This window comes from Protopterus annectens, chromosome 2.part2 (assembly GCF_019279795.1).
Source record: "Protopterus annectens isolate FY-2018-M chromosome 2.part2, PAN1.0, whole genome shotgun sequence".
Classification (NCBI taxonomy): domain Eukaryota; kingdom Metazoa; phylum Chordata; order Ceratodontiformes; family Protopteridae; genus Protopterus; species Protopterus annectens.
The window spans coordinates 952,028,701-952,056,484 of record NC_056730.1 but is presented as its reverse complement, the minus strand read 5'-3'; the positions used below and the strand labels follow the sequence as shown (position 1 = coordinate 952,056,484).

The window sequence follows — 27,784 nt, the reverse complement described above, 5'->3', positions numbered from 1 at the left end:
TAGCTATGAGGGTTTTGAATTGCCAGTTTCACATGTTAAAATACCAAAACTATCTCCTTTCACAATTGAAGTCTAAGGTTGATGCTCTTATGGAAGGTATTGATTGTAAAGAGTTGCAAGATTTAGTACATGTTTCTGAACAGGTGGGTAAGCATTCTTTGCAATGTGGTTTTGATGCTGTACAGGCCTCGTCTAGGGTGGCTGCCACTGGGTCAGTTCTTCGCAGGCACGCCTGGCTGAGGGATCAGAATTTATCTGACCATGTTAAAACAAGGATTTTAGATGCTCCTTTACAATCTGATGTGTTGTTTGGTTCTCCTGTTGAGACAGTTTTAAAGAAAATGGAAGACAAGGCTAAGTCTATGCAGACTGTTAAAGATGTTTTGCAGGTTCAGCCTCCAAAGTTTAGTAGAAATTGGCCTACTAAGGGGTGGATGTATCCTTCTTATGATTCCCTGTCTAGGGGTAGATCTAGACGTGGTAGGGGCAGAGCTCAGGGCTCTTTCAGGCCTAGAACAGGGAGTTCTCCTGCACAGTCTTCAGGTGAGGGCAGGGGTCAGTCCTTTCGTAAACAGACCCAATGACCTACCTTTTCAGCTGCCAGAGCCTTCCGCCTGGCAGCACCTTTGGGAGGAAGGTTGGCACTTTTCAAAGAAAATTGGAGTTTAATTACCCAAGACAGATGGGTATTGGATATCATACACCACGGTTACAGGTTTTATTTCCATACCTTGCCTCCTTTCAAAGGCATGCCAGACGTTCCTCCTCCACAAAGAATAGAGGCTCACAAGCAAATTTCTCTGTTACTCCAAATAGGGGCCATTCAGCCGGTCCCTATGCCAGAAGTGGGCCTAGGATTTTATTCTCGCCTGTTCCTAGTACCAAAGAAAGGGAACACGTGGAGACCAATTTTGGACTTATCTATCCTCAACACTTATCTGGACATTCCCAAGTTCAAAATGTTGACGCTTCAGCAGCTTTTACCTCTGCTGGGCAAAGATCATTGGATGGTAACTTTAGATCTCAAGGAGGCTTATCTTCATGTTCCTATCAGACTGAGTTGCAGGAAGTATCTGCGCTGAGCTGGGACTTCTCATTATCAGTTCTCTGCATTGCCCTTTGGCTTATCTACTGCCCAGAGTGTTCACGAAGTTCTGGCTCCAGTGATAGCTTTCCTCAGGTTAAAAGGAATACAGATTTATCCCTATTTGGACGATTGCCTAATTCTGGCTCAAGGAAGGACGAGCTTCTTCATCATTTGGATTATGTGGTAGCAGTGCTAAGATGCCTGGGGTATTCTGTGAACGAAATAAAGTCCAGTCTAGTACCCTCTCAAGACATGTGCTTTCTGGGTGTGAGACTGAATACAGCATCCCAGATGGCCTTTTTGACCCCGGACAAACAAAAGAATCTTTCCCTTTACTTTCATCAGTTGTCTCATCAGTCCGGCCTGACTGCAAGGACAGTCCTTCAAGCCTTAGGGTTCATGGCATCTTGTATTCTGGTGCTTCCCAATGCCAAACTGCATATGAGGAAGCTACAATGGTATCTCAAAAATGTATGGACACAGCACTGCCAGGATTTGGACACTGTCATTCCAATAATACCTTGCATTCAAAAGGAATTTTTGTGGTGGGCTCAGGAATGTCACCTAAACAAGGGACTCTCTGTGACCCGGCCAGAGGCGAGTCAGATTCTAACGACAGATGCCTCAGACAAAGCTTGGGGAGCTCATCTGACTGGAAAGTGGATACAAGACAAGTGGCCAGCCAGACTACAGCATCTACATATCAACTTGAAAGAGATGTTAGCAGTCCAGTTTGCATTAATAGCTTTCAAGGATTTACTTCTTCCAGGGCAGGTGTTGATTCTAACAGACAACACAACTGTCATGTGGTACATCAACAAGCAAGGCGGAACACATTCTTATCCTCTATGCAGGCAAGCGATGATTTTGTGGGAGACTGCTCTCAGTTTACAGCTAAATCTTCAGGCAAGGTTTCTTCCGGGAGCACAGAACTCCTTGGCAGATGTGTTGAGCAGACAAATTATGGATCCCCACGAGTGGAAATTGGATCCTCATGTATTTCAGAAATTGACAGCGTCATGGGGAACTCCAGACATAGATCTGTTCGCTTCCCCACTAAACCACCAGCTGCCAAAGTTTTGCACAAAAAGGTTTCATCCCACAGCTTGGAGAGTGGATGTTCTTTCTTTCAATTGGAGCAATCTTCATGTGTATGCCTTTCTGCCTCTGCCTCTCCTCCCAAAGGTACTACTAAAGGCCAGACAAGACAAGCCAAGGATGATTTTAATAGCTCCAGATTGGCCTCGACAGCATTGGAACCCATTACTGAGGAGCCTGGTACGGAAGCCTCCATGGCCTTTGCCTACGATTCCACACCTGTTGTCTCAGGAGGACAGTCATTTGCTCAATGTCAAGCTTCACTCTCTGCACCTAACAGCCTGGCATATTCTGTTTTGAACCATAGTGGGCCTCCACTTCCACAACAAGTTTTGAATGTTATTTTGGAAGCTAGAAGGCCTAGTACAAGGAAAGTGTACGCAGACAAATGGAAGAGATTTTTATTTTGGAGTGCAGCAAAGGATTTTGATGTTTCTGAGCCTAATTTAAGTGTGGCTCTTCAATATCTTACTGAGTTACTGGACAAAGGTTTGTCCTTCTCTTCTATTAAGGTTCATGCTGCAGCAATTTCGGCTCACTATGATTGTGACCCACCATTGTTTTCTCATCCTTTGTTCAAGCAATTTCTTAGAGGGACAAAGAATATAAGACCCCCATGAAGAGCTCCTACTCCTGCTTGGGATCTCAATTTTGTGTTGGAGAAACTCACTCTACAACCTTTTGAGCCTGCAGCTACTGCTGAATTAAAGTTTTTATCATGGAAGACTGCTTTTTTGTTGGCTATTACCTCTGCAAGAAGGGTTTCTGAGTTGCAGGCCCTTATGGCAGTTGAGCCTTTCTTGATTTTCCATAAGGATAGGGTATCTTTATGTACTAATCCTTCCTTTATGCCTAAAGTGGTTTCTAGTGTGGCTTTAAACCAAACTATTCATTTGCCTACCTTTTATGCAAATCCCCAAAATAAAGGGGAAAAGAGTTTGCACACTTTAGATGTACACAGGCAGTTGCGTTATTTTTTGGACAGAACTAAAGGGTTCAGGCAGTCTCAGCAGTTATTTGTTTCTTTTGCGTTGAGTTCTCAGGGCAAGCCTGTGTCAAAACAAACTATTTCTAAGTGGATTGGGTTTTGCATTGCTTTCTGTTATTCCCATCATGGCAAGTAAGTTCCAGCTGGGATTAGGCCTCATTCCACTAGGGCTACTGCCACTTCAACAGCTTTTTTGAGAGGGGTGGCAACTAAGGATATTTTGGAGGCAGCTACTTGGAGTTCAGTGCATACTTTTTTCAGGCATTATCACCTACCACTTTACTCTAAATCCAGGGCTGGTTTTGCCACTGCTGTTTTGCAGGGCATTTTGGCAGCTCCTGCTTCCTTATAATTTGGCCATCCTCCCTTTCCTCTGCTTTGGGATTCTACCCAAGTGTAAGGACTGCAGCAATGTGAGATGAAGAACATAGTACAGTTTTGTACCTACCATAAATGTAGATGTTCGAAGATCCACATTGCTGCAGTCCAATTTACCCTCCCTCCTTCCCCTCTGTAGTTAGAGGCGGTTGTGTGGGTTGGGTGGTCATTTGGGTGTATATTGTCTATTGTATATATTGTACATATTTTTAGTGCTAGGATGGTTGGTTGTTGGTTTGCTGTCTTTTGGTTTTTGACCTTTATTTTTAGGGTCTTCTGACATCTGGGGCAAGAAAAGACTGTGGATATGACGTCGGTCATGCGCATTTGTACCCTGACATCCTGATGTCAGTCAAATGCGCCTTGACTAACGTCAGCCTTATACTTTGATATTCGGGCCGACCGAGGACAGCGGACTACCCAAGTGTAAGGACTGCAGCAATGTGGATCTTCGAACATCTACATTTATGGTAGGTACAAAACTGTACTTTATCATGCTCCTCGTTAATAGTTAAAGTGAAGTCGTGCCATCATCTAGCAGTGTAGCAAGGGTGGGGGAAGGGGGCTGTTGCCCAGGATGCAGAGTTGTAGAGGGTGCGATTGAGAAGTGCTCTTCATTAAGTTTACTACAGGCATTTTGCTAATGGGTGGTGGATGGGGGTTGTGGTTCAGCTGTTGTAAGCATATTGGTGCAAATGTGCTAGTGTATTAATCATTTTGCCACTGTGCTTTTATTTCCCCTTCTTCCCAGCAGAGCTAAGTGGATTGTGGATTGACATAGGAGCTAGGAAGCAATTTAGTGCAAGGAAGAGCTAAGAGGATATGGAGGCATGGGTCTGGTATAGGAACTTGATTGGTGCGAAGGTACTAATCAGCTTGAACAAGTCGAAGTCCACTTTTTTTCCTCTTTTCTTTAAATCTAAGGGGTTGGGGAGCACTAGTTGTAACAGGCGACATGCAGTAAATGCTCCAGATACAGCACTGCCTACATCTATGGGAGGCCAAGACTTATCAGGATTTAATGAGAGCAACATTTCATCCTTTAAAGTAGCAATTTTCCCCCCTACTAACTTGAAGGTTGAGTGGTCTGCAGTTAGAGTATTTCTGTTAATGTACCAGCTTGGGCTTGATTTGTAACTATTGTAACCAAGGACTTTTCTTCCCAGGAACAGCCCCCCTATGAGTTCAGCTGGTTCAACAGCTCATGATGAAGTGAGTCTGCTAGTTTGCACCAGCTGGCAGGGACCACAGTACAGATGTAAACATTGGTTGTTCACCAGCTTATCCACTTTTGGGACCTGTGTTCATGAGACAGTGTGACTATTTCAGAGATCATGAAAAGAAACCAGTAACTAGTCACTTAATAAGCCTTTGTATTTCAAGCTCCTCCTCTGGCAGGTGCTTCCTCAGTCCTTACAGTCTCATTAACTAACCTTAACTTCTCATCTCTTGCTTATGTTAGTATGCATTAGGCTAGTGAAGGCCTCGCCTGTCCTGAATACAAGGTCTGAAGAGGTTCTCCCTGCCAATGGCAAGGTGACAGAGGCTCCTGGGGATCTCATTTCAGAAACTGATAATGACAGTGATTCTTACTTTCTCTTTTTTCAGATCTGATGTCTTTTCTGTCATTCTCAACTGTTTATATTTTGTCTGACTGTATCCAAATCCATCAACTTTCAGACTTTTGGATCCACGGCTCAGGCTGCTTCCCTTACTCTTCTCCATCCACTGTGACAGTTCCTCAGATCTCATTTGCCACTTGTTTCAGTCAAGCATGGTGTCCAAGGCTGGCGTAGCTTTGTGTATTTTTGACACTTTTTTTTAGTAAAGTGATATTTGAATTCTTCTACCCTAATTTTCTTTTCTTGTTAATTTGTTTTTCCTTTAGTTCAGAGTTGTTAGTAAGTAGTTGTGTATGAACAGGTAGTTAGAGTTTGCTATTCTTGTCCTTCTAAAGCACACAAAAAAAAAGAATAAGAATTTGTAGTTTATGATGGTATTTATAAATATCTTGTTTTTTAGTCCATAATTTAGCTGTTGTCTTTATGGAATTAGTCTCATGCTGGAATCTGTTTTCTTGCCTTGGAGTGCAGTTATTGTCGTGCTTTGAATGTCTTTTTATCGTGTCCGACAAGATTTCAGGATTTACAAAGCATTGCGAATCTTGGCAAAAAAATTTCCCCTCAAGACCCTCGTACTAGGTGTGTTTATTGTCTTGGGGGGAGCCATCTTAGAGGACTGCGAGCTTTGTTCTTCTTTAGAACCAAGAGCTCTTTTGAACCAACTGTCCATATTAGTACTTAAAGTCCTTCTCCCTGCCTCACCAGTGAAATTGGCCTCTTCCCTCTAAGGGCGAAATGTTGAAGGAGAAGAAAGAGAAGGAAAGAGATGAGGACAGAGCAAAATCCAAAGAAAAAGAATCTTGGAAAAGGGATTTGGATCCTGCAGCGACTGTGGGCCCATTTCCTAAGCTGCCTAAACTATTGGATATGATGCCTTCTCTCAAATCAGAGGCGATTTGAATCCAGTCATCAACCCACCCCTTGATAGAGGAACAGAGGTTTTCTCTGGAGCTGGCCACCACTTGACTCTGATGTCGTATTCTACAATCAGAGAGGTCCTCTCACAGATCATCCAGGCTGCCTTTGATGGGCCTCTTGTTTAGATCTATGTGGTATTCGAGGAGTTTATTTGAAATAGATGTTGTCAGGATGATGCAGAGTTAAGTCCCAGATACCGAAAGGGGTCCTTCCTGCTCTTTACATACCCTGGATGCTGGGACCATGGTCTTCAATCCCTCAACTGTTTTTTTTTTTTTTTTTCCCTAGATCTGATCTTCGGATCCAGTGGTCTTAGACCCAAGCTTTTCCCTTTGGATTCCTTTGTCACTGTCTCTTGTCTTGGACTCTGACAAGTCTCTTACCTGCTTGATTCTGATAGCATTGGATCTTGGGTGTCCTGGAGCCAAGGGGTCATATCTGCGCATGGGGGGGTGGGTTGATTCCAAGCTGCTCATATCTATCCTTTCACTTTGGTGCATCAGCACTAGATAGCTCGGCTCCAGTGTCTGCTTGGGAGCCAAACCAAGCCACATCTTGAGAGGTCACTTGTCTGAATAATCAGATCCCAAGAGAACCTACTCTGGACTAGTGTTGGCCATTTGTGACCATCTAGAGAAGAGGTATCCTGGCCTTGCTTGGATCCCTCCCCAATCCCCTGTGGTATCTGTAGTACCTCCCCACATCATCCTGATCTTCTGGGACAGCCAGCGTCAGTGGACCCTGAAGAGACTTGCGAGATAAGCTTCCTCTTTAGCTTTAGAATCTTACTCTGATTGTTGTGGAAGAGCACAGGAAGCAGTCATGTAAAAGGAGGCATTTAGACTCCCCACAGGAATCTCTCAGAGGATACTGATTTTGTTGAAAGGGAAGGTTCCCAATGTCGCTTCTAGAAGATATCTTCTGTGGGAACATTTGGAGTTACTTTGGCAAAGGGGGTGGGGTGGTCCACTGATGCTCCATCCCAAGAGGAATCTGTATTTTGGTAAACAGGAACTAGTGTTTCCAAGGTAACACTATCCAAGTGGTTCTCTGATTGCATTGTGTTTGTCTGTAGAGCCAAAGGATTGTCTCTGCCTCACAAATCTAAGACTTACTCTGCTAGAGCTGATGCAACTTCCACAGCCTTCTTTCTATTGATGATGATTCTGCTGCGGGTACTTGGGCTACATTGCACATATGTATGTCTCAGTACAAGCTGGGCTTGAAGTTTAGTCTCAGGCTTTGTTTAGCTTCACCATCTTGTCAGAATTTCACCTCCATGAGTCCTCCCAGTGTTTGTAGGAGCTGGAGACTCTGACCCAAGATTTAAAACAGAAAAGACAACATGGGTTACAAAAGTGATGTACTTACCATAATTCTAGATCTGTGTTGTCTTCCTCGTGTGTCTCAACTTTCCCTTTTTCTGTCCTCACTGCCAGGATGTCATTATCTTTTGTTCTACACTGACCGTACTGCACCTCTGTAGAGCCTTATCTTACTTGCACAGTTTTGGACTGTTTTATTGTCCTACATTGCACAATCAAGAAGGGGCATGAAATAAGGAGCATCTGTATAGGCAGACAAACTCTGTTAGAGGAAGTGCCATGTAGGAGAAGAGACTGTGTGGGTAGGGGAAGGTCCCTGAATTTTGGGTCCAAAAGTCTGAAAGTTGCTGGCTTCAGCTAAGTGTGATCTGATATACCCAACAGTTGAGACGGACTGACATTGAAACCACAATGAATGAATGAATGAATGAATGAAGTTGAGACCACATGGAATTGGTGTTTTAAAGGTAAGTACATGACTTCTGTTTTTCCTTCTCTGTGGGCAGCCCCCTCTTTCTGTGAGCTTCTGTAAAGTATAAAATTATTTATAAATTAGTTTGCCTTCCTTTCTATCCAGAAACCCTTGAATGAGTATTTCAGCAAGGAAGAGCAAGAGCTTTGAGTCATTCTACCCATGGATCCTGTCCCTTAAGTATATATATGAATGTGTAAAAAAAAAAAAAAAAAAAAAAAAAGGTGTATATGCTTAGTTTTGTGTGTGTGTGTATGCTTAGTTTTGTGTGTGTGTGTGTGTGTGTGTGTGTGTGTGCATGTATTATATATAATGTTAATGTACACACTTGTTTGAAGTGTAGAACTCTGCAAATGAGATGACTTTAATAACAATGTTAACTCAGAAAAAACAGCATCCCTTTGACTTCATCAGCATGTGATCAAAACAGTCATAAACCATGCTTAAAGTCTTGTGTAGTAAAGTGTAAAAAAATCATATGACCTGCTTAACCAGTTGGTGCTAAAATACAACTCAAAAGAACAAAAAATAGTAATGAAAAATTAAGCTAAGTATAAATTTAACAAATGCATGGACAAAAGCATATTTTCAAATGCATTCCAACATTAATGAAGCCACAAACATATGACAGGATGAACGTGAAAAGAAACTGTGTAAAGCTGTGTGAAAATATTCCGGCTTTTCTGGTTGCTTTTCATTGAAGAAATATTGCAATGGCACAATCTAGTGGAAAGTCCTAATTACTTTTAAAGCAAATTTAATATTAAATGTATTCATTCAAGCCAGTGCTGTCAAAGAAATTCCCCCAAAGTGCTCTTGATATCCAGTGTGCGTTTCCACTTTGATTTATATATGGCAGCCACAGTATTATGTCAATATCATTAAGGAAAAACAGTGTTGTGTCATTGTGTGTTTAACAGCAGTCCTGTCCCTGTGACTCTGTGATGACTGTGATGTTTCTAAGGGTGTGTCATCTGGCCAACATAGATAGAACTGCAAGTGCATATTACAATGTATGCAACATGGTACGTGTTACTAGTAAATAATAAGCACCATATTATTAAATACTTTAGAGGTGTTAACATGGATATGTTTAGGATCTGCAAATGTAACTGTGGTGTGTGCAGTGTCCACAGGGGAAACTGCCATGTAGCCTTTCTCTTACTAAAGGTTGAATAAATTTGGGTTGGAATGAATTTGTACATGTTGCTAGATGGACCCAATACTTTTACCTTTCCTGAAACCTTCTTCTTCTGGCTTTTCCCGGTTAGGGGTCACCACAGTGGATCACCTGTTCTCTCATGATTGGCAGTGGAGTTTTACGGTGTCGAGTTGCCAGCCCGGCACTTAACCTTCCACAGAAGGCACACACATGCACGCACTCACACCTGGGGCCAATTTAGCGTGTCCAGTCCACTTACAGCATGTCTTTGGGATGTGGGAGGAAACCGGAGCACCCGGAGGAAACCCACGTGACCACAGGGAGGACATGCAGACTCCGCACAGAAGACACCCCAGCTGAGGATCGAACTGGACACCCTCTTGTTGTGAGGCGGCAATGCTAACCACTGCATCACCGTGGCCGCCCTTTACCTTTCCTGAAACCAAAAGCATATATTTAGGTAGCAGTTCCTGAGAATGTAATTTTTAAACAAGTGGCAATGCATAATTACTTTTCAGTTTTAAAAGTATTACTTGCAGTAATGAGTCTCAAACCGTGTGGAGTACTGGAGCGGGTCTCTTATTGCTGCAGGTATTCTCTGGCCATTTAGCCTGACTTTGAGCATACTGATTAGTAAGTAGGATATATTATTTATTTACATTTGTTGACCGGGAGTGTCTGACTGGACGTAGGTCCATTTTCAGCGGAGGCCCGAGGAGAAAAGCTCCACAGTTAAAATAAACAGACAGTAGTTGCATTGGATTACATAGCGATTAACAATTTAACATCGCAATTAATTACAAACATATTTACAGATGAAGAACATAGTACATCAGTAGACAACTAGAATCTTTATCTGCAAAGTACATAACCGACATTAACAAATGTTGCAATAAGAAGATGTTCATCGTGTTTCACTGTTGCAGTCATGACTGTAGGGTTCTCCCCTGCCAGCAGGCAGTCTTCGGTCGGCCAGAATCCCAAAGTCTGGGTCCGGCGTCGGCTGCTCAGCCATGCTCCCTGACGTCAGAGCGCCAGGAGTACAAAGCTGGCAGCCGACGCCATGTTCTCCAGTCTTTCTTGCTGTGCGGTGATAGCAGTTCGCAAGTGCCGGTCGGCTGACTCCTGACAATTTTTTCTAAACGTACTTCAGTCCGAAGACTTTCTACTCCTACTCAAAGCTAAGTACCCTGTTGGGGGAACTTTTTTCTTGCTCCAGCCCGATGTCAGAAAAAATTAATAATTGTATTTCATGTGGGAAGCAAATACCTCATAAGGATTTTCATTCTTACTGTATTCCTTGCTTAGGCCCTGACCACGACGTAGCTAGTTGTCGGTTTTGTGCCAGATTTAATCAGCGTACAATTAAAAGAAGGTACGATTTTGCATTTCATTACTTCGTTAGGCGTTTTAATTACAAAATGTTGTCGGACACGCTTCCGGCTACAGGAGTTCACAGATGACGCAAGGATAAAGACAAGCCTCCGAGGTCCAAATCAGACGATATTGTACAAGCAGAGCCAGCTTCAGGTTCGGCAGTCGTCAGTGAGGCACTTTTGCAGCCCCTGTCATCTGCCATTTCGGAACCGACAGCCGAAACGGACTCCCACGAGGAGCCAACGAGGCCTTTGAATACTTCAGTTGCAGGACCTTCGGACAATGCTCCTTCAGATGGGTCCGGAGCCACTGTGCAGGTACCGGCTTCCGAAGGGGTTTTCAGGCCTACTCAGCTTCTGATAAAGGCAAAGCCAAAGACAAAGGCAAAGACTCCTTCCAAATCAAAGACCACAGCCCAGGCCTCTTGTGATCCAGGACCCAAGTCTCAGAAACAGTTACTTAAGATGGCGGAGGACTTGCTTACTATGATTAGGGGTTCACATACCCCTCAAGACAAAAGGCCAAGGCAGGAATTGTATTGTGACTCCTCTGATCAGGCTTCTGTTTCTTCAGTTTCTTCTTCTGACCAAGATTATTCTTTTCCTCCTTATGAGGATTCTGATGCTGAGGAATCTATTCCTTCAGCTTCTCCCCCTGAGGATTTTTCTTTTGGGGAAACTTTACATGAAATGAGGGAACATTTTCACTGGGAAGGACAGGAGTACTCTGAATCTAAGAAGAGACTTAGGGATTTTCTTCTTCTTCCTCAACATAGACCCCTGGCTATCCCTCCAGTTTTGGATATTGTGGATGATGCTTTTTCGGAGGCTAACTCAACTCCTGACTCTTTTCCTCCAGCTCCTGTTAAGCCTGACAGATATTATAGGGTTCCTGATTCCCACCAGTTTTATACAAGAATCCTACTGCTGATCCTGAAACCATTTCTCAGGGTCCTAAGGGGGTTAAGGCTGCTTCTGCTAAAAACCCCATTCCCACTGAGAAGGATTCCAGATCTTTAGAAAGATGGGGCAAAAAAGTGTACACTTCTGCAACCTTATCTATTAGGGCTTTAAACTGTCAGTTTCATATGCTGAAATACCAGCAATTTCTTTTGTCTGTTTTGAAACAAAAGCTAACTTCCATTTCTGCTTGTGCAGATGATAAGGAATTACACGATTTAATGCATACCACTGAACAAGTAGAGAAGCATGGTTTACACTGTGGTTTTGATGCCTTGGAGGCTTCTTGTAGGGCTGCTGCCTCTGGCACAGTCATTAGAAGGCATGCTTGGTTAAAAGAACAAAACTTGCCAGATCAAGTAAAAGCTAAGTTATTGGATGCTCCAGTTCAACATAATGTTTTGTTTGGATCAAAGGCTGAAGAGGTGATAAAGAAGATGGAGGACAAGGCAAAATCCATGCAAACGGTTAAGGATTTTTTACAAGTTCAGCCACCCAAGTTTAGTAGGAATTGGCCTACTAAAAATTGGTCCTTTCCCAATTCAGACAGGCCTCAAAGGGGTAGCTACAGACGCTCCCGGGGAAGGCCCCAAACGCAAGCCTCTTATAGATCAAGACAGTGGACTGCTTCCACCCCTAGGGGAGGAGAGGACAAGTCACAAACTCATAGAAAGCAGGCTCAATGACTCCCCCTGTTGGGCTGCAGGAACTTCTTGCCTGGAAGCCCCTCTCGGAGGAAAACTCTCTTTTTTACCTAAATTGGACTCGTATAACCCAAGACAAGTGGGTTCTGGATGTGGTTTCAAGAGGTTACAAATTCCATTTTCATACCCTACCAAGACCAAGCGGATGGCCGGATCTACCAAAACATCAATGGTTAGAGGCCTTAAACCAGGTGGAAGCCCTCTTGGCTATGAAAGCCATAGAACTGGTTCCACTTTCAGAAATGGGACAAGGTTTTTACTCAAGGCTCTTCCTAGTCCCCAGAAAGCAAAATTCATGGAGACCCATTCTGGATCTGTCAGTCTTGAACACTTTTCTCGAGATACCAAAATTCAAGATGCTTACTCTACAGCAGCTGCTTCCAATGTTGACCAAAAATGCATGGATGGTAACTTTGGATTTAAAGGAGGCTTATTTACACATTCCCATCAGGCAGGAGTGCAGCAAATACCTCAGGTTCAAGGCCGGATCGAGGCACTATCAATTCTCTGCGCTGCCCTTTGGATTGTCTACTGCGCCCAGGGTCTTAACCAAATGCCTGGCTCCAGTAGTAGCTTATTGCAGACTCAAGGGAATTCAAATTTACCCTTATCTGGACGACTGTCTTATTCAGGCAGACAGCAAGGATGTCTTACTCCAGCATCTAGAATTTGTTCAAAAACTTCTCAAGTTCCTGGGGTTCACTGGAAACATAAAAAAGTCAAATTTGACACCCTCACAACAGATAACTTTTCTGGGTGCTCTTCTAAACACAAAAACCCAGATGGCATTTCTGACCTACGAAAAACAATTACAGCTGCCTTCAACTTTCAAAACCTTGACATCATTAACTCCGCTATCTGCAAGGAAATTCCTGCAGGCTTTGGGTTACATGGCCTCCTGCATCCTTCTCGTACCATATGCAAGACTACATATGAGGAAAATACAGTGGTACCTAAAAAGTGTATGGTCTCAGCATTGCCACAGTTTAGACATACAGATCTACGTCCTGCCTTGTCTTCAAAAGGAATTCCTTTGGTGGTCCAAGGCATGTACTCAAAACAAAGGGAAGGCCTTCAGTCTGCCTCCAGCCAGTCAGATACTAACCACGGACGCCTCGGATTATGCATGGGGAGCCCATTTGCAGGGCAACTGTCTGCAGGGCCTTTGGACAAAGGATCAGAAGCACCTGCATATCAATTTAAAGGAAATGTTAGCCGTTCAGAATGCTCTATTGGCCTTCAGGAATCTTCTACAACCAGGACAACTACTGATACGGACAGACAACACCACAGTTATGTGGTACATAAACAAGCAAGGGGGATCACATTCCTATCCCCTTTGCAGACTAGCCATGAATCTATGGAACACAGCTCTAGCTTACAAACTGGACCTTCAAGCCCAGTTTCTACCAGGGAAGCTAAACATCCTGGCAGACAGTCTGAGCAGGAACCTGTCAGACCCACATGAATGGATGCTGGACACAGAGGTATTCAAGATGATTACAGCAGTCTGGGGATGTCCTCACATAGACCTCTTTGCATCCCACCTCAATCATCAACTACAGATATTTTGTACAAGGACATTCCACGAACTAGCTTGGAAAGTGTATGCACTATCATTCAGTTGGAGAAACCTCTCGGGGTATGCCTTCCCGCCTCTACCTCTTCTTCCACGGGTGTTATTAAAGATCAAACAGGACAAGCCCAAGATGATAATTTTACTGGCCCCAAATTGGCCTCAACAGTTTTGGTACCCAACTCTGAAAAACCTTTTTCTGGAGCCCCCTTGGGTTTTACCTCAGACTCCGAACCTTCTGTCTCAACACCAGGGTCAAGTTCTGCACTCCCATGTTAAAACTCTCTGCCTGGCTGCCTGGTTAATCCAGGGTCTATGACTCATTCTATTCTACCTAAGCAGGTTATGGATGTCATTTTAGAAGCCAGACGTCCTAGTACTAGGAAATCATATGCAGGAAAATGGAAAAGATTTTGCACCTGGATGCAGGCTGAGGATTCAGATCCTCTTCCTAACATTCCTATGATTTTACTTTATCTGACAGAACTCTTACATAAGGGTCTTTCTTTTTCTTCCATAAAGATACATGCCTCTGCTATTTCTGCTCATTATAATTCAGACCCTCCAATCTTTTCCCGCCAACTCATGAGACAGTTTCTCAGAGGAGCTAAGAACTTAAGGCCCCCTAGATCTCCACCCATTCCTGCCTGGGATCTCAACTATGTTTTGGAAAAACTCACCCTACCTCTTTTTGAGCCTGCTGCCACATCTGACATCAAGTTTTTATCTTGGAAGACAGCCATCTTGTTAGCTCTGACCTCTGCCAGGAGAGTTTTGGAGTTGCAAGCTCCCATGGCTGTGGAACCTTACATAATTTTTCACCAAGACAGGGTGTCTTTAAGGACTAATCCTACTTTCATGCCTAAGGTGGTTTCCAAAGTGGCTTTAAATCAAACTATTCACCTGTCAACTTTTTTCCCCACTCCTCAAAATAGGGGGGAAAGGATCTTGCATTCCTTGGATGTACACAGACAACTACGTTTTTACCTGGACAGAACCAAGGACATCAGGAAATCAGAGCAATTGTTTGTTTCTTATGCTTCAAGCTCCCAAGGTAAAGCCATTTCAAAACAGACCATTTCTAAATGGATTGCTCATGGAATCAGATTTTGTTGTTCTCACCATGGAAAGCAAATCCCAGGGAGTATAAGGACTCACTCTACCAGAGCTGCTGCCACTTCAGCTGCCTTCCTCAGGGGTGTTCCTACCAAAGACATTTTGGAAGGAGTTCAGTGCATACTTTTGCTAAGCACTACAATCTACCTCTCTACTCTAAGTCTAGGGCAGGCTTTGCTTCTGCAGTCTTGCAGGGCCTTTTAGCCGCCCCCCTCTACTTTATGACCACCTCCCTTTTCTTCTGCTTTGGGATTCAACCCTACAGTCATGACTGCAACAGTGAAACACGATGAACATAGTACAGTTGTGTACACTTACCATAAATGTAGATGTTCGAGTGTCTTCAATGTTGCAGTCTGGGTTTCCCTCCCTCCTTTCCTCTCTTATTTTTTCCTTTGTGTCATTCCCTTCACCCTTCTTCTGAGGTGTATTTGCAAAGGGTATGGGATTTTATTCATTTTGGAACACCTGACATCTGGGGCAAGAAAAATTGGAGAACATGGCGTCGGCTGCCAGCTTTGTACTCCTGGCGCTCTGACGTCAGGGAGCATGGCTGAGCAGCCGACGCCGGACCCAGACTTTCGGATTCTGGCCGACCGAGGACTGCCTGCCGGCAGGGGAGAACCCTACAGTCATGACTGCAACAGTGAAGACACTCTAACTTCTACATTTATGGTAAGTGTACACAACTGTACTTTCCTGCTGTTTAATAAGTACTAGGCTTATGAGCATCTGAGCTTGCTATAATATATATTGATATATATTCTCACACATATGTCCAGGCTGCTGTAGCTTGAACTCCAAAAGGAGAATACAGCAGCCTGTGTGCCAAAACTCCTCTGTACTTTCCTGTTCTTCAGTCTTCCTAGGCTTGATGGTCACCTTCTTTCTTCTACTGCTGCACAACAGTCAGAAGTCCTCAAGGTACCATTTCCAAATGTTCAAGATAATAAAATACGTATTCTTGTTGTTTTACGTACAAATCTGTTTCTAGGGATTTGTATCCTTGCATTGATCAAATTATTGACTCCTAAGAGATTAATCTAAATGCTTGAAACACAAAAACGATACGACTCCTCTCTCCAAAACCTTTAAACAATGTTGTTTGCAAGGGACAGCCCCTCCTGTAACTCCCCAACCCCCCACTAATTAAATGCACTAACTTTGAGATAGCAGTACAGGGGGAAGGGCTAAAACCCATTCCCTGCTGGTACCTCAGTCTCTGCAACAAATTACAAGTATTTGTCTAAATTCTGAGATGCCCGCTAAACATGCCTGTAATACTTGCATTCAACATTCTGAGCAGTTGACTCAGTTAGTGGAACTTGTTCCAAGTACCCTATGTTGAAATACCCATAACTAGGGGGCAAAACCTGCACTTTTGACAGTTCAAGATATTTTTCAATAATTCAGCTAAAAAAATGTTGAAATCAGGATATTGTATTGTATACTACTACTATACTACTATACTACAAGTATTGTAGTTTGTTTGAGCCAGTAAACTATTGCCTGAACACCACCTTCATGTGGAATGCTTGTGTAATGGCCCTACATGTCAAATCAGTATTTTCAAGCTGTACTTCAGACACTAACTGTAAAAATTCAGTAGTGTCTTTAATTCTGCAGTGAACCAAAGGAAGTGAAGGTTTAAAGCATATTTCAAGAAACCTGTAGATTTGGTAACATGGCCAGACAAGTGGAGTACCTCAGGGTTCAGTCCTAGGACTGCTGTTGTTTGGCACCGCTCTTGTTTGGCATCTACTTCTCTGAAGTACAGGCCAACTCTAAGGGACTCTGGCTAACAAAGCTTGCAGATGACTGCAAACTGGGAGTCATTATTGAATCCCCAAATGATGTGGATATTCTACAAAAGGGCCTTACTGAAACATATGCTTGGTGTCACAGCCATGGGCTCAGGCTTAATGCCAAGAAATGTATAGTTATTCCCTTTGGGAAAAACCATGTACCCATGAATTACCACATAGGTGGCAGTACACTAAACACTGAAAGTGTGATGAGACTTAGGGATACAGGTGGACAGTGGTATCACCTTTGATAATCACATTGCTACAAAAGTCAGGAAATCCTATGTGGCACACCTCATCACTAAGGGCTTTTCATCCAGAAAAATGGAGGTCATTGTCCCACTGTACTCATCCCTCATTAGACCCATTATATAGAGTACAACGCCCTGTTTGATATGTACCTGACAAGACATCTGCAACAGCTGGAAAGGCCGCAGAAATACCTCACTAAAAGAATCACAGGCCTAAAGCAGATGCCCTTTGCTGACGGTCTAAAAAAAAAAAAAACTCCAGCTATACTCTGTGGCATATCGTCTACTCAGAGGGGATCTCTGCTTAACATACAAGGCCATGTCAAACCCTGAGCTGTTAGACATGCCCCACTTAAAGAAATCCCAATCCCTCAGAGCGACATGCTCCAGGGATCTAAACCTTGTCATCACAATGAACAAAACATGTTGGAGGGTTAGGTTCCTGACCCAGAGACTCCCCATACTCTGGAATAGATTGCCCATACATGTCAAGCAGAGCTCCTCCTTGGCCCTCTTCAGAAGGAACCTTGACGATTGGATGGGAGATGGGAAATTCACCCTGGGGATCATGTCAGTCGTCCTGCTGGACAGGGGTCCAGGGAAGTAAATATTATGGGAAGAAATATCCAGGGAATTGTTATGGCTAGGCTTGTATAGGCCCTAGGGCCGATAGCCTAGTACCAACCTATGATCTGACACTATAGCCCTTCCAGTTGGTGGCATATATAACCCTTATGTATCATGGGCAATAAGTAACATTTCTGAATATTAGACTCCGGTGCAGTTAGTTTTCTGCACACTAGGTCACTAATAAAGGTCTTGCTTTTGCATTTATTAGCATAAGTATGGTTAGTTAGGTGGGGGTAAGGCTTCAGTATCATAATTCTTCCTGTTCCAAATTATTTATGCTTCTTCATTATCTGAATATGTAACTGTCAGTTTTTCATTGTTGATTTTAAAGAGACTTGTTAATCATGGTTGAAATTCTGACAAAAATATGGTAATCTGATGTGAACGAAGTTCATTCAATACTTGTTTAAAAGCCCTAATGGTATGATGGTAAAGAAGTTGAAAGTATAATGCTAAAATTTATTATACATTACTAGTCCATTTAAGTCTGTGGTATTGTGGAGCTTTGCCATGATAAAAGAATTTAAGTTCAACAGTCCAGATCTCTTTTCACATCCAGTACAATCTGATACTAGTACAAGTAAAAAGAGGGTACATGACATAAACCTTTAAGTACAGAACATTTCAGCAGGTGTTGAAACTGCATTGAAAACATTTGCTGTCAAGTCCTTGCTTTCAGTTATGTTGTCTTATTCATCATTTACTGAAAGGAAGCTATGAACATTACATCTGTGTTTGTGTTTCCCATCGCCTGTTGTAAAGGGTGTTTAAAGTCAGGATTAGGCTGGTTTGACCATTCATTAGGGGCGGAGGAATCAGATGAATCATATTCAGTGTTATTAGAAGAGTTGACACATTTGAGTCAATGTTAGAGTCTAGAGTCAGGGTTACATAAAATGGACTGCAAAGAAGTCCCACTACATTTCTGTTTTTCGTCTAGCCTTTCCTCATTAGGCTGAATTTGGGTTAGTAACATAGTGAACAGAATGTTCACTTCCAAGTGAAATAAATCAGTCAAAAAACACTATTTTAAGGGCATATTTTACATCTAGTTGAGAGATTTCTGTGGTTACTGCTCATCTCCTACTTAGATACATTTGTTCATGGTGTACTTTTGGGGTATCATTAGAAATATATACGTTACATTCTTGAACATTTGGGGGTGCATCTTGATAATTGTTTGCTGTTGTGGGACAGCAGTCCTGTGGATTTACAAGCATTTGTATAGTGTGTAGCGTAAAATTCAGTGCTAGATTTGATCTGTTCACTATTGCTTTTCTTTGATTCAGTTACTAAAGTATTAGGTAGTTCAGTAAAAGCAACATAGTATAGAAATCCATTTACATATAACACCTACTATCTGTTACCTTCTGACATTCCTGACACATTAGAAAAAACTGATTTACATATGTTACTGACAGATTTAAAAAGTATTTGTAATTGTGATGAAAGGATGTACTGCCAGCACAGCTAGCTGGAATTTTGTAAATAATTATGTCATTTGTGAATATCAAACTAATTTATATAAGATGCTGATGTTACAAATATATTAGAACTGTGTCTTATAAGATACTTGTGCTACAAATGTATTAGCTTTATAGATCTTGTATATATCAAACTGCTCTGTCCAGATGTTTGTGTTGAAAAGGTATTTTGTAAAGTGCTTGTGCTTAAAATGTATCCACAATGTGTCCTACTGGATGATAACAGAAATGTACATGCACTGTTGCAACTGTTTAAGTGTATGTGTTAACTTTCACTCCATCAAACTTTTGGAAAATACCTGAAATTAAATTACTTTATAGGCTATGCCATAAAGAGGCTCTCTGACAGGTTTCAGTGCAGCTAGAGACATTAAAGTCTGTACTAGGGAGCTTTCTGTATCGTCTTGAGGGTGAACTAATTACTAGTCTTGAAATGTGGAAGAATGCAATTGTTTTATGACTTACAGCATCTGCCAGAGAGCTAAGCAAAAGCCCTTGTGTGGGTACTTTTACAGGTGGATGCTAAATACTGCCAGCTTCAGCAAAGGGGGTTTGGATGAGAACTAGAAGTCAGATGACCAGAAATGTCATTCTGAAAACTATCTCAGCAGTAATATTTTAGATATTATTTTGAGAAGTCACTTAGTGAGACAGAGCATTCTGTCTTGGACCTGACAACAGCAGCAAGAAAACAAACGTTCACTACATCTGCATTGCTCTATTAGTAAGTTATTGGGTTATAGTAATTCTCTTAGATACAGTCAGGAATATAGTGAAGCTTAGTTTAGATATTTTTCTTTTTTTGGGCGAGCCTGCACTGCAGTGTTATGATGTTACTGTGAATATATATATATATATATATATATATATATATATATATATATATATATATATATATATATATATATAGTATTGTCTTGTTCTTTTATTGTTAAATGTATTTAAACCTTTCTTTGTGGCTGATCTATATAGAGATAATTAAGTTTTGAGAGTACTTGCATATTTATTTGGTGACAGTGTCTAAGCCACTCCTAATAGACTTGCTGTTGGTCATACTACCATTTTTATTAATAATTAATATTAGATTTTCAGCTACTTGGGCAGGGATACGAAGCACTGGTTGGGCAGAGAGGGTGCTGGAGGTCTTGGCTCGGTTACTCAGTTGAGATCTCAACTCTATAGCTTTGCCAGTGGGGAGTTTTATAAGGGATCTGTAGAAAGAAAGAGAAGCCAGCCTCCGACTGAGGTCTGTGTGTGCTGTGAAGGGAAATTGCACTTAATACAGAGAGCTGCATCTGGAAATAATGTGTGTGTACCTGTCATCCTCCCAGTGAATGTCCCCCCACAGGCGCCATTGGTGAGGATTGAGGCTCCTTGATTACTGATCTAGTTAAGGGTAGTCACAGTAGTGATGTTAATGAGTGTGAAACAGAAGCAGTAATTTGAAACTCCACTTAAAAAGCACAAGGATATTCTCTGTGCTATTCAGTATGCTGGAAGTCAGACTGACTGAAAGGCTAGAGAGGACCTTGTTAAAATACAAGATGCTCCAGTACTTTCAACACTTTAAAATCTATTACTACTTTTGCATGCTATAGTTTTAAAATTAAATAATTGAAAAGTTATTGGTACTAATATCTCTCAACCATACCGAATTACTCGGTAAAAATTGAGTTTTGGGGTCCAAATGAAGGGGTGCCACGATTTCCGAGTGACACCCCTTCATTCCCAATTTTTTTCATTAAGTTTTTGAATTATCAAGACGTTCGAGCTGACATCATCACGCAGCGATGACGCCGTCTGGCCAGGGCTACCAGCCAGTTGGAATTGAGCTCAAGGAGGTCATGTCATTTTCTGCTGGTCTAGCTCAAATGCAAGCGGGAAATCTTGCTCGCGATTACAGGGAAATGTATTACAGCAGCCACTCCAACTCTCGCACAGTAAAATTTATTCACAGCTTTGGTTGGATTTATTAGCTCTGCAGGCTGTTGGAAGTCAGAAGCACTTTGGATTTAGCTCTGCCGTTCGGGACGGGTTACAGAAACAGAGAAGTCAGCAGCACAGCACGCTCATTTGTATCCAGGTTTGGCTTAACATGTCTGTCTGTCTCTGTCTCTGTGTCTCTGTGTCTGTGTCTCTGTGTCTGTGTCTCTGTGTCTGTGTCTCTGTGTCTATGTGAGTGTCTGTCTATGTGAGTGTCTGTCTGTGTGAGTGTCTGTCTGTCTGTGTGTGTTATTTAGATGCACTGGGGCCATAAAATTTGTATGCAAAATACATGAAGGAACCGACATAAGCGAGAGTTTTGCAACAGTGAACAACATAATTCAGCACATTGCTCTTGTATACTACACCGAGGAAGCAAATTAGGGATTCACATGCTCTATATACTGATGGCATCTGTGTGCATAAGCATGTCTGATAAGCCTGCTCTAGTTCTTGTTGTATAATACTGTAACTGTACCTTAGGATCGATGCTGCCATGACTAAAAGCTTTAAGAGGTCTGCTCAGCGGTTTGGTAGTGAATGATTCTACTATTTCCTGAGATGTATCAGCGCCCCATTCCTCCATATCTTGTTCAGTGTCTTTCACCTCCTGTACAGAAGGCAGAAGGGTAGTGGGGTCTCTTGACAGTTTTTTAGTTAGCACCATAGTATGCTTATGAAAAGAACTACCCACAGGCTGCTAAACTGCAACAAGCCTTGCAATAATTACACCATTACTATTTTTTTTTTCTTATACAAATGTGAAAATAAACTCCAAGTTGCATACGGATTTATGCAGCTTTCAAACAATACTATTTATTGAACATTAATGACGATAAGTGAACAGAAAGAACAGTTGGACTTTAAACTTTGATGACTATTCTAAATCAAAGTATATAAATCACTTCAGTCTTCTCAAGTTCCCTTAATTTTAGCAAATGACCTGTGTGAGCCTGTGTGCTCTGCTATGGGGTGACACATTAGTACCGTGGCCGCCTCTTGTTTGATCAATATGGCAATGGACAAATGATTGTGCATTGTAAAAGGTGGCATTGATTTCACTGTCAAAGTACTTCTGTGCTGGAATGTTTCCTCCTTGTCCTTGTGACTGCTGACACTTTTCTGAATGATTACTTTCTGAACTAGTTATGTTACCACCAGTGTGTGTGTGTGTGTGTGTGTGTGTGTGTGTGTGTGTGTGTGTGTGTGTGTGTGTGTGTGTGTGTGTGTGTGTGTGAGAGAAAATGCCACACCTGGTGACTAGAGGTATTTCAGCTAAATAAAGCTTAAAGTCCCTAGACATCACCATTTCTCTCAGCCTTGTCCAGATTTGTTGTGCTAAGAGTTGAGAAGCGCTATGATGGGAAGTGAAGTGAATTTGTATTCCCCATTATTGGCTTTGTTTGTCCAGGTTTTTTGTGCTAAGAGGTTGAGAGCTATGGTCAGAAATGAGAACTGAATTCACTAAATGAGAACTGAATTCACTAAATGATCGCCATTAACTAAATGATAGCCATTAATTTCAATCTTCCTATATTTTAGGAAACTGCTGATTTGAAATAGTGGTATGTTGCTCTGACTGTAGTGCACAGGGTCCTGGGTTTGTGACATGCATGGTGGTAACAACATTTTATTCTAGCAACTTTCCAAAATTATACAAGCAATGTTTAAAATGTGTCCCTGGTTTTTGACCTTTTGCCCCCCCCCCCCAAAAAAAAAAACTGAACTTGAAAATAAGTGTGCGAGAATCTATGCAAGATGCCTATGGCTTACACTACTGTCATTCTATTTATAGCGTGGGTGTGGAAGTAGACTTTTATGATGGAAATGTTCTGAATTGGGCAGTTTTGTCATTATTGGTTCATGCATTTGTTTCATTGCCTACAGTACAGCCTACTGGAAAAATGTTAAAACAATAAATTTAAAATGTGCTCTAACAAGTGTGTTGTGTTATATACAATGAGTATAACTTAATAAAGTCCGGAAGGTGTAACAAAGAAAAGAACACATATGTTTCTTGTTTTGTGTGTAAGGGGCCAATGATTTGAAAACAGCACAAAGGTAATCTTTATTGTCCACTGGCCAGATGCATTTTCTTTGGCTGTGGTGTGGGTTTCAATGATATTTCAATGAATGTGAGTTTCAAGGGCAGAGAAATTTTAATGCCAAGTCTAATTTCATTGAGACTGTATTGCTTTGTTTAGCAGATGTCAAAATAAAATCCAGATAATCATTGTAGAAGTAAAGCAGTATGCACACATGAGTGTTTATGGTAAATGGGGTGAAATCACCAGGTAATGGGACACTGGAATGGCTGCAGGTGGTGGTGTCTTATTTTGGTTGTCTATTCTTCAGTTTGCGTTTGAAAGTTTATCCCACAATTCCACCAGAGTGGGCGGGGTTATGTAATTATGTATGCAAATCAGATGTTAATCAGCGTACAGATTTGTACCTATTTTTCATGGGCCTTGTCCAGATTTTTGATGTTTCCAGGTTGAGAGGTATGTTGGTACTTGCTTAAAATGGTATGCTTGTTGGTGAATTTCTGTTGGAAAGATATTCTTTTAGCTTTGACAAAGGACCGTGGAACATTCATGCTCTAGTTAAAGTCTTATATAGATTCAGTAGATTATTGCTATTAACATTCATGGTTGTTTTTATTTTATGTATAGTACTTTCACTTTAAGTCATGTTAACTTTCCCGCCTGTTTTTGTATTTTAACTGACTGATTCAGATGTGTTTATAGGTCTGAGGAAGCCTTATGGTGAAAGCGCTTACCTGTTCTGTATTTTATATATTAAAACATTTGTCCTTATACTGAATTAGTCGTTGCATCATTTGAGAATTTTTGATGACCTGCTGCCTTTGGGACTACTGAAGTACTGAGGACGTTTTTGATGACACTTTGGGACATCTACTGTGTTTTGCTCTTACCTATTGTGTGTTATTATTTTGCTTGCAGTTTGGCTTTATTGGTAAGAGCATTTGCTCCGTGCAGGTGTGTGTTTGACTGTTATTGATTTTGGTATTGTTTATTTTATTTGTCTTTTTATAACCAGGAAAGTCCGACTGAGCCAGTGGTCCATTTAAGCAGAGGCCCTGGAAGAAAAGCTCCACAACAGATTCAAAAACATTTAAACTGTAGTTGAGTAATTGTATACAAGGGGAGAAAATCCCCACAACAGATAAAAGCATACATTTACAGAAATATTACTAGGATAAATTGCAAGCAAGAATACAACATGTGCTGTAAGTAACAAGACATACTGCAGAAGCAGATAACCTATGTCAAGTGAACTAATACATAGTTATTCAAAATAGACTATATTTCTAATAATGTGTGGAGCTCAAAAATGAGAGTATGCCACTGCCAAATTGACAGGGTAATAGAATGAAATGAGAAGGAACAATGAATAGGAGAGAAAATTAGTGACAGAGAGAGAGTTTATTATTATTAGAAAGATGAGAATATTATGGAAGGACAAGAAAGGAAAATAAATAGTAAGTGTTGGCTGAAGAGGTAGAAGAGCATATGATAGTAGTGTGGTATCATTAGTGAGAACTTCTTTTGATTTTAGGCCATTGCTCCTGCTACGGTATGGAAGTGTTAGTGAATTTTGAATGAGAAAGGCATAGTTATAGTGAGTAGGTGGCCATGTGTCTGTTCTGAGGGTTGTGCATGTACATTTTCAGGTGTCAGATACATTTTTTAGTTTGGTCTTCTGTATTCTGCACCCTCTGTTTATACCATCCTGCCTTTCTAACATAGCATGATGAGCACATGTCACAAAGAGGCCACATGTACCACATTAACTGTATTATATTCCCGACTATCATTGCTCAGGCAAATGTCTCCTCAGATATTGAACCTAACTGGATCCTTCCAAAACTTCTGTCCTGGAAGAATATTCACATTTTAATAGCAGATACCTGCCTTCCTCATCCAGCCTGTTTTAACGCATTTAAATCTCTTATTCATATCACTCCAGGTTCTTGGTGTTTTTAACCTAAACTACCCAGGTCCCCTGAGAAATGACATTGCAGACTTCCAAGCCAGTAGCAACCTTATGCAGTTAGTCAGTGACACTAGTTGTCCAAATCTCCAAACCAACATCCACTCCTTCCTGAATCTCCTAATGACCCTCTATCATCTCCAATACAGAAGTTCTTCCACCCTCATTCATTGACCACTGTATGATAACCTTCTAAATTATCCATTAATTACCAAAACTGCCCCCAAAACTAGTTACCTTCAGACCCAGATCCATAATCAGCATGGTCAATCTCAAAAATACTTAGTAACTTTTGACTGGTTTCCTATTACCAACTTGCAGATTTCCCAACTCAACTGTAGCAGCTGTTATACATAACCTCCTTCAACTTCAGGACAATTTTTTTCCCTCTTAAATAATGTCTTTTCAATACAGCAACCCCCCCTGGCTAACAGTTGAACTGAAAGCTCTGCTCAAACTTCGGGATGATGCATGGTGTTCATGGAGATAAAACCAATCATGAGAACATGGTACTGCCTTTACCTCTCTGTGTAACCTAACTGAGCAAACCATATGCATGCACAAAACCAACAAACAACATGCTGTGCTAGGCAAACCCAGACATTTCTGGCAGGAAGTACATCTTCTCACAGGCTGAAAATTCACAGATCCATCCTCCACCTCTTTTATCATCCATATCTCTCAACTTCTGAGTTTCTTAAGGAATTCAGCCCACCCACCTAGTACCACAGCCTTTGCTTGTCCCTTAACTCACCCAGCCCCCTCCTTTTATCACCCACTTCTATTTTAAGAAAATTGTACACACACACACACCTTGACACTCTACTAGAAAGCATACCCCTGGATAATACCCCCTGGTGAGATGACTTATTCCCTTGGTTTATATCACTCTGCAAAGACTTCCTTACAACACCGTTTCTCTATATTTATAACCTCTATTCAACAGAAAATACAATGCCAGACGTATGGAAAACCACTCTTGTTAAACCCCTTACCAAACAGCCTCAGCCAGAAAATGCCTCCCACATCTCTCCTATCACCATCCTCTCAACACTTGGGAAAATACCAGAAAAACTAATTTGTAATCACATGTTCACTTAATATCCAACAAGTACCATCTTCTCATTTTTAAACATCAGGGATTCTGAACTGGCTGAAGCACAGTGACATCCTTCCTAACATGGATAAAATAAACTTTTCAGGAGCTCTCCTCATTGACCTTACCAAACCTTTTGTTCTTATTGACCACTTCCTGCTCCTTCACTCTCTCTCCAAGAAATTAAGGTTAGCCCCAACACTATCACCTGGCTCCAATATTTCTTAAAGAATAGGTGTTTCAGATTCAGAATAGACTCATGCTATCACCTCCTGCACCCCTTACCAGAGTAGTGTCCCAGGGATCCGTACTTGCCCTAATGTTGGTTTCAGTCTTTTTATTAACAAACTAACTTCTGATCTCCTAGCCTTCGTATCACTATTTATGCAGATGGCATGGTTTTTCTTTGATCCAGTCCCTGACATTCAACTATTCAATCCCAGCTTCAGTCTAACCTCCACTACCTTAATTCTTAGCTGAGCTACTCCTAAGTCCTTCTAAAACAAAAAGTATATTTATAACCCACAAAAGCTGAAAAATACTCCTGAAAATCTCAACATTGCAGATCTCAGTTGCTCCCCAATTGAAACAATCATGTCCTTTAGATACTTGGGTTTATGACTAGACTAGTTACTTAAAGGAAAACTCCACCCTAGAACTAAAAAAAAACTTTTATTCACTCCATCTTTGTTTCCTGACCAATTTTGACCCCTCAAAATCACTCAAGTGCTTCATTTGTAATTTTAGCCTGTTTTCCACAACATGGCTATCAATGGGGCTTGATGCAGCAAAGTGATCTTGTACTCCCTCAAGCCTTTCTCTTGACTCATGCCAGACATAAGGAAGTAACTTTGAATTCCAATGCCATTGACATATTATGGGATTTGAGAGGGTCACACTTATTTTATTTACCTTCTGTAAAAGGACTGCTTCTTTTCTGTGTCGAATCACCCTCATTTATGTTTGGCTCAGACCTTGATTTACACTATACTTAGAAGTTATCCAGCTACAGCCAGAAAATTGCAGATCTTTGTTCAGTGTTTTCTTTTGTAAGTTCACGAGAAAGTGAGAGTCCCCTCCACCCACACTACTGCTGAGGTGTTAAAACTGTCACTGCACTGAGAGACCCTTGCACAATTGACTCCTCAAAGTACAAAAGAAAACCCTGAACAAAGGCCTCCAATTTAGTTACTTTTCTGGATGTGTCTGGATAACTTCTAAGTATAGCGTAAAGCAAGGTCTGAGACAAACATGAATGAGGGTGATTATAAACACAGAAAAGCAGCAGTCATTTTACAGAAGATAAAGAAAATAGCAGTGATCTTCCAAAATCCTATTACATGTTGATGGCATAGGAATTTAAAGTTACTTCCTTATGTCTGGCATGATTCATTCAAAGTATTATGGGAAAGAGAAAGGAATGAAGATCACATTAATACATCAAGCCCCATTGGTAGCCATGTTGTGGAAAACAGGCTAAAATTACAAATAAAGCACTTAGACTGATTTTGAAGTTTTAAAATGGGTCAGGAAACAAAGTTAGTGAAAAAAGTTTTCCTTTAACTTCCAAAGTCACATTAAAAACATCAAGAAAAAAAGATCAGTTCTTTTATTCTGGTCCTGGGGCCCTTTCCCACCAGGCCAGGTACAGCTTCAATAGGCAAAGGAGTCGTCCTTGCTCAGCTTGTATATGGGCTCCCTATCATAGCCAAAGCCTCTGGAAAAAAAAACTAATTCGC

At 41.5% G+C, this 27,784-nt stretch overlaps 1 protein-coding gene across 1 annotated transcript in view; it reads left to right on the top strand.

The window, feature by feature from the left end:
* Positions 1-27,784, top strand: part of WDR36 (WD repeat domain 36) — a 1,582,076-nt gene that overhangs the window by 205,250 nt on the left and 1,349,042 nt on the right. The gene's annotated exons all lie outside the window — the stretch shown is intronic.